The sequence below is a fragment of the Canis lupus genome, chromosome 4, assembly GCF_003254725.2.
Source record: "Canis lupus dingo isolate Sandy chromosome 4, ASM325472v2, whole genome shotgun sequence".
In the NCBI taxonomy this organism is placed as follows: domain Eukaryota; kingdom Metazoa; phylum Chordata; class Mammalia; order Carnivora; family Canidae; genus Canis; species Canis lupus.
In genome coordinates this window covers 58,002,561-58,016,160 of record NC_064246.1, presented here as the reverse complement: position 1 = coordinate 58,016,160, position 13,600 = coordinate 58,002,561, and the positions used below count along the sequence as shown (strand labels likewise).

The following is a 13,600-nucleotide window of genomic DNA, read 5'->3' as shown; positions in this document are numbered from 1 at the left end:
ACTGGAGCCCGGGGCCGGAGCGCCTCGGAACCGTCCCCGGAGGGCACGGCGGCCCTGGGGCTCGGTCTCCTTGGCGCAGTCCCACCCCCGCGTCAATCAGACCCTTCCCGCTTTGCGATTGGCCGGGGGCTCCCTTGGCCTCCCCGGCGCCCACCTCCTAGCTGCTTGGGGTTTACTTCCCCAAAGTACACGGGCCCCACCTTGTGGAGCAACCGCTCCTGCACGGACAACGGATCTCCGCCCAGGGGAAACACATCTTGACGAATGGGAGCGGCCCCACGCATTCATTGGCTGCTCTGGACATCACTCAAAGGACTCCCCGCCCTCCTTTCGACGTCCCGTGAAGTGATTGGCCGCCCTCCGTGCCAATCCGTTACTAGGGAAACGAGATCCTCAGAGTCTCATAGGCAGGAGTCAAAGCCAATCAAGAGCCACGCCTTCACCCCGAGTCAGTGCCCAATCGCTGCTCGAAGAGCGCAGAGGACGCAGTTGGGATTGGTCAGCCGGCTGCTCGACCTGGCCGCAGCAAGTTAGGCTGAGGCACGGTTATATAGACCGGCGACGGAGCACGCGTGTGTGCGGACGCAGTTGCGTGAGGGGATTTCGCCTTCCGCCGTGCCGTGGAGCAGAGCTTGTTCCTCTCCCTCTCAGCCGCGCAGGTACGCCCGGGTGTGGGTGTGGGCGGGGCGGGGCAGGGCGGCCCCGGGGCCGAGACGAGCCGGGGCGCCTGAGAGAGAAGTCCGGGCGGCGGCGGCGGCGGCGCGGTGGTGGTGGTGGTGGCCTCCGCGCGAGGCGTGCGCACCGCCCCCCCCAACGGCCGCAGGCGGGCGCCCGGGCGCGCGGAGTTTCCCCGCCCCCTCCGCGCCGCGCTCTCACCGGTCGGCGCGCGTGGCCGTGTCCGCGTCCGCCGCATGCGCGTGCCACGCCCAACGGTCGCGCGGGCCGGGAGCGAGCGGCGGCCGCCGCCCGGGCCCCAGGGCCGTATCGGGAGCCCGGGGCCCCGCGCGGCCTGCTCGCCGGCCTCTCCCGCTGCCGCGCGCCCGCAGAGTCCCCGCCCCCCCCCGCCCCCGCCCCGCTCCCGGCGAGGGGCTGCGGCCCGGGCCGGCCCGGGAGCGCGAGGAGGCTTGGGCTTGGGAAGCAGAAGTGCTGCTGCTCCCGGGTTTTACAGGGAGTGGAAGGGGGGAGCGGCGAAGGCGCGGAGGATGCGTGGAAGGAGTAACCGCTCTTTTTTCTGAGCCGGGCCCTGTGCTGAGCAACTTGGGTGGCTCTCCTGTACTCCACGGCGGTCCGGCGAGGTAGGTGCGGCGAGTTGCCTTTTTTGCAGTGGATCCGGACGTCCAGAGGCGGAGAGACGCGGTCCCCGGCGCGCCGACGGTAAGGGGCAGGCAGCGGGGGCCCCCGGGCCGCGTGACCGCCGGGCCCCCGGCCTGTTTGCGTCCTGGAGCCGGTGCCCTCGGAGGGAGCACTGGTCCCCGGGGAGGCCAGCGCGGCGGCATCTGTGCTGGGGCCGCTTGTGGGCTTGCAGGGAGGCGCGGCGACAAAGGACACGGAGGGCTTTGGGCTTGCGGTCCGCGTGTGAGCGCACGGCCAGCTGATGGATGCGCCGCCCGCGGAGCTTCCGGAGAAAGGCAGCGCGGAAGTGCCGGCGAGCGCGGCCCGGGCTCCTGCGCAGATTTGTTAACTCGCCCCGCGACGGTGGGAAATCCCCGGCGGCCGCGGGCGTCAGGCTCTGCGCTGACACCTTAGACCTTTTTCGTCTTTTCTTGACCGAGGCAGACTTTTGAGAAAGACCGTCCGTGAGATAGTTCAAAACTTGCTCGTTTTGTCGTTGGACAACATGCGGGGCCGAGCGGGGGGTTTGTTCAGATGGGTGGGTTGAAATGTGAAGTCGGGGTGGAAAGGACGGTGCCCGGCTACAATATGAATTAAGCCTCTGGAGCTTATGCTCGGTGAATTATGAGTGATTGAGGTGTGTGAGGAATCGTGCCCTTGGGGCTAAAGTCGGAATCTTCTGTGGGTGAAAGCCTCTCTACATTCATTTCGTTTGTTTACCGTTTACTGTTCGGCTCCCGCGTGTAGTATATGCGAGTATGGAACACACCTTCAGAGGGGAGCTTATATATTTGCGATTTCTAAAAGCCATTATGCTCCCTGTCTTAATAAAATAGTTACAGGTCCAGACCATTACTTGACATCACAAACGTCTCTACTTGAGGTAAAACTAACAAAAGTTTGGGCATTGGCTCTAATGAATTAATTTTGCTTGGAATGGCTTTCAACCTCTTATTTGTTTTTGTTTTTGTTTTTTTAAATATGTATTTATGATAGTCACAGAGAGAGAGAGAGAGGCAGAGACACAGGCAGAGGGAGAAGCAGGCTCCATGCACTCCCTCTTATTTGTTTTTTAAAGCCTTTAGGATTAGACTTTGAATAAGAATTTTTTGCAGACAGAGGGAACTTTAGCATTTACATCCTCCTCAGCAAACTAAAACACTACAAGGAAGCTTAATATTTGTAAGTGTTTCCATTTACCCGTACTTTCCATGTTTCTTAACAGAAAGTAGCAATAAAGGATCAAAATATTGTATGGTCCAAGTTCTTAATGTTTAGTTGGTATTGCTTTAGACTGTAACATTGTTTTACTTAAAACGTGCCTTCATGTAGCAATTCTAGTTACCTTTATTTAGATGGTCTTAACTATTGAGTTAGCATTTTAGGTTTCAAATTTTAAAACATAATAACATACATTTAAACTGTTAACTTGGAGTCCAGCTAATGGTGTTAGTGCTCAGGGTAAAATAGATTAGGATGACATTTGCTTGTGCCTTAATTGAGGAAGAATTTTGTTTCCCTTTCAGATATTTCTTAGCCTGTTCTTTGCCTCGCCTCCGGCCTCCATTGGGTAGGAATATGAAAACTGGTAATTTACAAATTGGTAGCCCAGTGTCTCTCCATGTATGGATTTATTAAGAACAAATGAAGCAGATTGTAATAATATGAGAGTAGCGTGCCTTCCTTCTTCCCAGCCAAGTCAGGTTACTTCTGTTATTGCTAAATCCTTTCTGTTTAGGCTTTTGTATTTCTGATAGAAAAGTAGGCAGTTCTTTGTTCTTTATTTAACTCACATTAGGTTTGCTGTTCTCAGCTGACAGTCTGCTAAGAGTGCATCAGAAGATTTGGTAATGTTTGTTGCTGACCTATTTTGCAGTAGTTCTTGTAATTTTCATTATTTGACTTGTTATAGTACTTTGAATAGAAAGTAAAGGGTAGAGGTTAGTTTAAGCTTTTTTACCTTTGTGAATTGTATATGGTTCATAGGATGAATAGGGCAATGGCAGGTAAGAAATGAAATTTAATATAAAGCCTCAATTTGTAACTGAAAGCAGTGTTTTTTTTTTTGCCCGTTTAATAAAGTTATCTCTCTGATTTTTTCACATTTTGTAACTCATTTTTTTTAAATGATATTTTAGAATTCGGTTATGCATTGTTCAGCAGATGGGTTTAAAAAATGCCCCCCACCCTTTCAGTTAACAACTAGTGAGAAAAACCTTTAGTTGCAACACTGTCCTTCCAGCATGGAGTTAAATTTAGACTCAGCAATTGTAATCTCACTTGTAGTTGGTGATCACACACTGGTGGTTAATTGGGTTTATTATATTTTTATTTTTTTATTTTTATTATTTATTATTTTTTAAAAAAAGTTTTATTTATGATAGTCACAGATACAGAGAGAGAGAGGCAGAGACACAGGCAGAGGGAGAAGCAGGCTCCATGCACCGGGGGCCCGACGTAGGACCCGATCTCAGGTCTCCAGGATCACGCCCTGGGCCAAAGGCAGGCGCCAAACCGTTGCGCCGCCCAGGGATCCCCTTATTATATTTTTAAATCTCAAAAATCAGCTTTATACTTTTATTGAAGTATTCTTGGACACCCTGTTTGGCTTTGGCCAGAGAAGTTGAATTGCAAGCCAGGTAATACGGTGAAGAGCTAGGAATAATCTCCACACGAAGAGTGGGCTTTATGAAACAAAGTAATTCAAAAAATTTCACAGATTGTGGCCTTAGTAAATGTTTTTAGATGGCTTTGAATGCTAGATTTCTCCTTTTGTTCTCTGGTGGTCCGTCATGTGATATTGTTTAGCTGTTCACCTTGTTGTCTTTCCGTTACTTAATGATAATTTTTTAGAGATTTCTTTATTTTAGAGAGAGAGAGCATGAGCTAGTGAGCTGGTGGGGGCTGGAGAAGGAAAGGGATAGAGGGAGAGAGTGTCACAAGCAGACTCCACAGTGAGTGTGAAGCCCCACTGGGAGCTTGATGTTCCAATCCTGAGATCAAGACTTGACCCAAAACCCTAGAGTCCGATGCTTATTGACTGAGCTACCCAGGTGCCTCAGGTATTTAATAATCATTAAAGTAAATGTTAGAGCTGGTTCAGAAAAAGGGGCCTCCTAGATGGGACACACTTCTGCTTTGTAGGGATGTCATCCTTGGTGGCTGTTAACTTAATTGGCTATGTAACAGTATCATTGTGTGTTTGTATAGCCCTTTTATGTTCTAAAAGTGCTTTTACATAGCTTAGTGTTCTTATCTTTTTACTTATAAAAAGAACAAGCTCTGAAACCCAAATAGTTGTATATTTTGTAGAGCTTGTATATCTAGTAGGGCACTGTAGACTGTTCTATCTTAGCTTTTTCCTTACTCAAAAACGTTTGAAAGTTTCAGAATTTAGAAGGTGTGTGACAAATACTTGACTTTCTAGGCTTTTGTAGGCTATACCTCAAGTATACTCTGGACTCTGAGCTTGCTCTTTGCTTTGTGAGATCTGAAGGGTGGGAAATTCATGTTTTTAGGAATTTGTAGATGAGACAGTAGTATTAATTACAAGATAGTTTTACATTTCAGTCTATGAGACAGAACATAGACTGTTGCCTAATTATAAATCCATCTGACTGGCTTTTAACTTTGGAGTGGGGAATGGATGCTAAAAAACCAAGACAAACTAGTGAATTGTTAAGTTTTTCAGCTCTGTCTTGAAGTTTCTTCTTTTGAGTTTAAGATAGCTAAGAAATTGACATTGAATGAAATACTGTTAACTAAATGATTGCCCTTATTTGGATTTCCTTATTTTTTTTTCTACTAATGTCCTTTTTCTGTATCAGGATCCAATCCAAGATATACCCCCATTGCATTTAGTCCTCCTGTCTCTTTAGTCTCTCTCTGATATGTGACAGTTTCTGTTTTTTGTGATCTTGACCCTTGATCTCAGTTGGGCTACATCATGAGTAAGTAGACTGAGGTTATGAATTTGGGGGAAAGAATACCACAGAGGTGAGACTTAAGTCTTCTTATCACATCAGGGGGACATTAATTTACTGGTTGAATTTAGCCTTGGTAAGTTGAATAAAGTGGTACTTAAAGTCTGCCAGGTTAGGGTTTTTTCTCTTATTTTGTTTATTAAAAACCAGTCCCCAATGCCTGAGTGGCTCAGTTGGTTCAGTTGAGCGTCTGCCTTTTGGCTTGGGTCATGATGTCCATCCAGGTCCTGGGATCTAGCTGGCATCGGGCTCTCTGCTGTGCAGGGAGCCTGCTTCTCCCGCTCCCTCTGCTGCTCCCCCTGCGTGTATGCGCTCTCCTCTGTTGAATAAATAAATAAAAAATATATATTTTAAAGTTTATATATTTAGAAAAAGTCGCCCGGGGGAGGAGGATCTGAATTTGTGGACCTGTATTAGCTGTATATTAAAGCTACCATTGTAATTATTAAGTATTTGGGGGAGACACTTCGAAGCTATTCTAATACTGTTTCTTTAAAGGTTCCCTCCTTTCAGCATTTATTAGTGGATCTTGCTTTTGGCTATTTTTTTTTAAAAGAATTTATGTATTTATTCATGAGAGAGAGAGAATGGCAGAGACACAGGCAGAAGGAGAAGCAGGCTTCATGCAGGAAGCCCGATGTGGGACTTGATCCCAGGACTCCAGCCCTGAGCCAAAGGCAGACGCTGAACCGCTTGTGGCTATTATTTGTAGTGTTTTAATGGTGATTCTTTATTTCCTTTGTTTCTTCTGCCTTTGAAATTCCTCTGTAGGGCAGATTTGTTTCTTCTGTCCAGTTTATTTTATTAAGACTTTATTTTCTTACTCATTAATTTATTTTTTTTAATTTTTTATTTTTTCACTAATTTCTTTATATCACTATGGAGTCATGGATATTTTATTCTTTGGGTTCTTAATCCAATGTTATCTAACTTTGATTTTTTTTTTTTTTTTTACTTATTTAATTGCTCAGATTGTTCCAATTTTGGCCCTTGTGTCCTTTTAGTAGTCCCCTATGCTTTGTGTTTTTTGTTTTTAAAAGCATTTTCTTTATCAGGTACCTAAGGCTCACCTTGTATTTTGCCTTTCCCAGCCCTAGGGTCAACCATTTCTCCAAGGAGCTATCATGAAGAATTTTGAAAGGAAGTGACAGGTGGTAAATGTGAAGAGTTTAGAAAATAGATTGAATAGTAGATCCAGTGATGGTGATAGTGCTCTTGCTTTGAGCATAGACAGTGGCTTTTATATTAGAATTTCTCTAGTTCTGGGACACCTGGATGGCTCAGTGGTTAAGTGTCTGCCTTTGGCTTAGGACGTGATCCTGGAGTCCTGGGATCCAGTCCCATATTGGGCTCACTGCATGAAGCCTGCTCCTCCCTCTGCTTGTGTCTCTGCCTCTCTCTTTGTGTGTCTCATGAACAAATAAAATCTTAAAAAACATGAAATTAAAGTTTCTCTGGTTCTAAGAAAACATTTTGGTTTTTCTTAATACCTAAACCAAATTTCAAATGTTTGAATACATAGCATAAGCTTGCTACAAAATTTATGACAATTTAATATATACTCCTGTCAGTACATAAAAACCTTTGGTGTTTATTTTTTCTTATTGGTCTTTGATAAATTATTAAAATAGGATAAAAAGACCACTTCAATATCCTAGCAGTTAGAATTGACGATTAGCATTTTGCATCACTCTTTTAAGTAGGATTTCTTTTCTTACATAGGTTCCCATTCCACTCTTCTCCTAGGCTGTTTTTGTTGGAATTAAAAATATTTTAGGGGTGCTTGGGTGGCTTAGTCAATTAAGTCTCTACCTTCTGCCCAGGTCATGATCTCAGGGCCTTGGGATCAAGCCTGGCCCCTGGCTCTCTGCTCACTGGGGAGTCTGGTTCTCCCTTTGCCCTTCCCTCACTGCTTGTGCTGACTCTCTCTCTCTCTCTCTCTGAAATAACACTTTATTTTTTTTTAAGATTTAATTTATTTATTCATGAGAGACACGAAGAGAGAGAGAGAGAGACAGAGAGAGAGAGAGACAGACGGAGACACAGGCAGAGGGAGAAGCAGGCTCCATGCAGGGAGCCTGACATGGGACTCGATCTCAGGTCTCCAGGACCATACCCTGGGGTGAAGGCAGTGCTAAACTGCTGAGCTACCCGGGCTGCCCTCTCTCTCTGAAATAAATAAAATCTTAAATTTTTTTAGGGATGCCTGAGTGGCTCTGTGATTGAGCGTTTGCCTTTGGCTCAGGTTGTGATCCTGGGGTCCTTGGATTGAATCCTGCATCAGTCTCCCCACAGCAGCCCGCTTCTCTCTCTGCCTCTCTTTCTGTGTCTCATGAATAAATCTTTAAAAAAATTTTTTAAAAGCTTTTTTAACTGCACATATTTAAAGTGTACAGTAATTTTTGTCACTGTTTATATCTGTGAAACCTTCACTACAATCAATATAGTGAACATACACACCCATCACCCCCAAGTTTTTCCATGCCCCTTTGCATTGTCTCTTTCCTATTTCCTGTCTTTTCTGCCCGGAGGAATTTATTTGCTGTCACTGAAAATTGCATCTTATGCATTTTATGCAATCTGCAGTTTTTATGTAAGTGGTATCCTACAGTATGTGCTTTTGAATTTTTTTCTCCTGTAAGTACACCATAGTTTACTCATCTGCTGGTGGATATTTGGTTTGGTTCTAGCTTTTGGCTGTTTAAAGCTTCCTAAGAAACTGCCTAACTTTTCCAAAGTGGTTGTACCATTTAACATTCTCGCCAGCAGAGTTTTGAGGGTTATACTCTGTATCCTGGCCAATATTAGCATTTAAAATTTTTGTCGTTCTACAGGCAGACCCCGGTGGCGCAGCGGTTTGGCACCGCCTGCAGCCCGAGGTGTGATACCGGAGACCCTGGATCGAGTCCCATGTCAGGCTCCCTGCATGGAGCCTGCTTCTTCCTCTGCCTGTGTCTCTGCCTCTCTCTCTCTGTGTGTCTATGAATAAATAAATAAATAAAATCTTAAAAAAATAAATAAAATTTTTGTCGTTCTAGCAGGTGTAGTGGTACCTCACTGTGGGTTTAATTTGCATTTCTGTGATTACTAATGATTGACATTTTCATGGACTTACTTGGCATTCAGATAGTTTCTTTGGTGGAATGTTTCTTTATTTCTTGCTCATATTTTATAGGATTGGTACTCGGTTTTGATAGTTCTTCGGGAATCCCTGGGTGGCGCAGCGGTTTGGCGCCTGCCTTTGGCCCAGGGCGCGGTCCTGGAGACCCGGGATCGGATCCCACGTCGGGCTCCCTGCATGGAGACTGCTTCTCCCTCTGCCTGTGTCTCTGCTTCTCTCTCTCTCTGTGTGACTATCATAAATAAATAAAAATAAAAAAAAATAATAAAGTAAAACACTTCAAGTTAAATTTTTAAAAAAATTTAGAGAGTGTGAGAATGCATGTACAAACAGTGGGGGAAAGGCAGAAGGACAAGAAGACTCCCTGCCGAGGAGGGAGCCTGACTGGGGCTCTTGGGGCTTTATCTAGGGCTCTGAGATCATGACTTGAACTGAAGTCAGATACTTAACCACTGAGCAACCCAGGCATGCCATTGAGTTAAATTTTAAGATGATGCGATGCGTGAAGGGGGTTCATTTTTTTCTATATCTGAGTGTGTAACTGATCCACCATTTGTTGAACAGAGCTATCCTTTTTCTGTCAGATTATCTGCATTTAATATTGAAAATCCCAATTGTCCGTTTATGTGTGCATATATTTTTCTTTTTTTTTTTTTAAAGATTTTATTTATTCATGAGAGAGAGAGAGAGAGAGAGAGAGAGAGAGGCAGAGACCCAAGCAGAGGGAGAAGCGGGTTCCATGCTGGGAAAACCCAATGCAGACTTGATGCAGACTCCATCCCGGGTGTCCAGGATCACGCCCTGGGCTGAAGGCGGCGCTATACCACTGAGCCACCCGGGCTGCCCTGTGCATATATTTCATAAGTATTCTGTTCCTTGGATCTGTTTGTTTTTACGTCCATACTGTTTTAAAAATAAACGTACCTGTGAACAATATCTGATGTTTCTAAACACGTTTAAAAGCTGTTTTGCAGTACATATTCAGGTGCTGACTTTTCATTTTAATATTGTTTTTGAGATCTCTTTCATGCTGACTTTGACCGCTATAAATAGGATGACTTTGTCTTGGTTTCCCAGGGACAGCCCTAATTCACTCTAGTTAACCTGCTATAATTATAAATATAAATAGTACTGCTTTTCTATCTTATAAGTGCCCCATTTGATGATCTTAGATAAAGGAGGTTTGAGTAATAGGCATAAATGCAACTTAATCCATCCATTTCCCATATGACAGACACATAGGTGATTCTTAGGTTTTAGAAATAGGGTGGCAGTTAATTTCTCAGTTTGTCTTGTGCACATGAGTGACTTGTGTATATATCTAGAAGAGAGTTAATAGATTCATTGGAACATTTTTGATTTCTTTTTAAAGATTTTATTTATGAGAGACAGAGAGGCAGAGACACAGTCAGAGGGAGAAGCAGGCTCCATGCAGGGAGCCTGACATGGGACTCGATCCTGGTCTCCAGGATCATGCCCTGGGCTGAAGGCCACGCTAAACTGTTGAGCCACCCAGACTGCTTGACTGGTATTTTAATACTTCAGGATATGTTCCGTGAGAACTGGTAGGTCTTATTTAAAAAAAAAATTTTTTTTTTAATTTTTAGAGTTTATTTCTAAATATTTAGAGCACTTGTGAGTGTAGGGGTAGGGCAAAGGGGAAGGGAGAAAGAATCTCAAGCAACTCTGTTTAGCAGGAGACCTGGGCTGAACGCAGGATTTTGAGATCATTGACTTTGCCAGAGTAAGCTCTACTATTAAAAATTCAGGTGGATTATGACTGGTCTTCATCATGGTTCCCTGCTTTTGGAACAGAAATAATTACAGCTTTTTAGACTCCGTTAAAGGAAGCACATTTAACGTTCTTGTGAACTTCAGCAAAATTATTGATGGAAACTTCTTTAAAGTTGCCATGCAATCTAGTAACTTGGGGTTAAGTAGGAATTTTTTTTAAAGATTTATTTATTCATGAGAGACACACAGAGAGAGGCAGAGACACAGGCAGAGGGAGAAGCAGGCTCCCGCAGGAGCCCAGTGCGGGACTCGATCCCAGGACTCTGGGATCTCTCCCCAAGCAGAAGGCAAATGGTCAACCGCTGAGTCACCCAGGCATCCCCATGTACTGTACCTTAATCATGCTTTTCATTGTTTGCTCTGAGGGATCCAAGTGCCAACACAAAATGGTATTGTTGGAAAAATGATAGTATTACAGGCAAAAAGTGCATTCCTTCCTAAAATTGGAAAACTATTTTTTTTCTTAATTTTTATTTATTTATGATAGTCACACACAGAGAGAGAGAGAGAGGCAGAGACATAGGCAGAGGGAGAAGCAGGCTCCATGCACCGGGAGCCCGACGTGGGATTCGATCCCGGGTCTCCAGGATCCGGGATCGCGCCCTGTGCCAAAGGCAGGCGCTGAACCGCTGCGCCACCCAGGGATCCCGGAAAACTATTTTTTTTTAAAGATTTTATTTATTTATTCATGAGAGACACAGAGGCAGAGACATAGAGGGAGAAGCAGGCTCTCTGTGAGGAGCCTGATGCAGGACTCCATCCCAGGACTCCAGGATCACGATCTGGGCCCACGGTAGATGCTCAACCACTGAGCCGCCTAGGGGCCCTAAACTTGGAAAACTTAAACAGAAAGTATTCTGATACAATCTTCTAAAAAAGCAAAGTAAATAGATATTTTAAGACCAATTTGAAGGTGAAACTAAGAACTTTTTAGGAGAATGCTTGGCTCTTAGACTTTAGCCCTGAAAGTTGTGAGAAAGTAACCAGATAAAACTTACTGCACTTGAAAAAATTGAAATTGGATCATCCATACCTGCTGCTAGTAAATACACGGAGATGTATTCTCAGATTAGTGTAAGTATCCCACTCATAATAATAAAAATCATAAGAGTGGAGTTAGTTTATTTATGGAATATAAGTCTAAGCAGATTTTAGGGCAGCCCGGGTGGCTTAGTGGTTTGGTGCTGCCTTCGGCCCAGGCCCTGATCCTGGAGACCTGGGATCAAGTCCCACGCCTGGCTCCCTGCACGGAGCCTGCTTCTCCCTCTGCCTGTGTATCTGCCTCTCTCTCCCTGTGTTTCTCATGAATAAATAAAATCTTTAAAAAAAAAAAAAGCCTAAGCAGATTTTAAAGATCTGTTCCATAGAGCTAAAATATGTATGATTGCATACCACTAGTTTTACTGGATGTTGGTGGACCCTTTCTTGCATTTTTTGATTTTGAAAATGATGTATGTTGCCCTTAGGGCATTGTAGCAATACAGAGGTGTATGAATTTTACTGTTTTTAATTGTTCCATAGCATTTCATTATGTAAATTGTATAGAATATAACTTTCTGTAACACTGCAAAAGTACTTTTTATATCTTATGCTTATATGTTTTTCTACCTGTGTTTTTTTTATTTACACCTTTTGTTTTTTAATAATCATTTTTGCATGGACAGTTCACGAGTAATAAAGTTAACCCTTCCTGAAAAGAAAAAGTGATTACTATTCAGTTTTTAGGTTGCTAGTGTTGGGAATAAAGGGAGATGAATGTTTTGACTGTTATTTTCTAGTAGCTTTTCTCAAGGGAAATAACTCCTCTTGGCTTTGATGAGTAAAGATTAAGATTACTTCAGAAATCTTTCAGTTCAGCAAACTTTTTTACCTAGCATAAGACTAAAATAGTGTTGCTTATAAGAAAAGTAAAACTTAAATGCTTTAATTTTTAAAAAGAGCAGGAGTTTTGTTTTTTTTTTTGTAAAGATTTTTATTTATTCATGGGAGACCCACAGAGAGAGAGAGAGAGAGAGAGGCAGAGACACAGGCAAAGGGAGAAGCAGGCTCCATGCAGGGAGCCTGATGTGGGACTTGATCCCGGGTCTCCAGGATCACGCCCTGGGCTGTAGGCGGTGCTAAACCGCTGAGCCTCGAGGGCTGCCCAAGAGCAGGAATTTTTATACATAACAGCACACACATAAGTAAGACCATTGTAGATTCATGATGCATGTTTTAAAAATTAAGATACGTGTACACTGATTAGATTTTACAGTTTGTGCAGTTAAATCCTGTAGGCACGCAGAAAGTCTTCCCTATGTAACATTCATAGGCTGGATTACAACAATCATAAAGTCAGCTTAGAATTTCTCTGAAAAGTTAGTTTTACATTAAGTATTTGGGCTTCTATAATTCAAAGTACTCTGTACAAAAATTCTCAGAATAATCATCCAGTATTTTAGTACTGCTAGCAGAGTTCTTAAGTAGTCTTCTGGGAACAGAAAAGGGTGGGATGTGAAAATGCTTTCTTTAATTAGAGTTAGTTAATAATTAGAGTTAATAGTAACAGCTTACTTTCAGCGCTTGCTACTTATTTTTTTATTTTTAAATATTTTATTTATTTATTCATGAGAGGCACACAGAGAAAGAGACAGAGACACAGGCAGAGGGAGAAGCATGCTCCATGCAGGGAGCCCAATGTGGGACTTGAACCCGGGTCTCCAGGATCACACCCTGGGCTGCCCAGTGCTTGCTATTTAATAGACAGGTTTTGCAGTTATGATTTTGATTTTATGAAAGAACTGGGGTGCATAGAGATTAAGTTACTAGCCCAAGAGCACAGCAAGTGAATGGTATTGGAGATTTTTTTTTTTTTAGGATTTTATTTATTGGGATCCCTGGGTGGCGCAGCGGTTTGGCGCCTGCCTTTGGCCCAGGGCGCGATCCTGGAGACCCGGGATTGAATGCCACATCGGGCTCCCGGTGCATGGAGCCTGCTTCTCCCTCTGCCTGTGTCTCTGCCTCTCTCTGTCTGTGACTATCATTAAAAAAAAAAAAAAAAAAAAAAAATTAAAGATTTTATTTATTAATGAGAGACACAGAGGCAGAGAGAGGGGCAGACAGGAGAAGCAGGCTCCATGCAAGGAGCCTGATACGGGACTGGATCCCAGGACTCTGGGATCATGCCCTGAGCTGAAGGCAGACACTCGGCCTCTGAGCCACCCAGGTGTCCCTTTATTTGAATCTCAGTACTTTCTCAGTATTCTAAAATTGAGCACTCAGTTTTAGATTTGCTTTAGATTTGGATGGTTCAGTGAAAACCGGTAAACTGAAGGTCATGTTTAGTATTTTTTTCCTCAAGCATTTCTTTCTATTTTACTTAGAGACAGTG

At 43.8% G+C, this 13,600-nt stretch overlaps 1 protein-coding gene across 3 annotated transcripts in view; it reads left to right on the top strand.

The window, feature by feature from the left end:
* The first annotated feature begins 520 nt into the window (after positions 1-520).
* G3BP1 (G3BP stress granule assembly factor 1) overlaps positions 521-13,600 on the top strand; it is a 37,771-nt gene continuing 24,691 nt past the window's right edge. The window contains exon 1 of one of the 3 annotated variants that reach the window (XM_025435075.3): positions 521-659. The gene's annotated coding sequence lies outside the window, so the exon portion shown is untranslated. Of the gene's footprint in view, positions 660-1,156; positions 1,296-1,352; positions 1,375-13,600 lie in introns of those variants that run through there. The other 2 variants (XM_025435076.3, XM_035715572.2) reach the window with 2 other exon arrangements.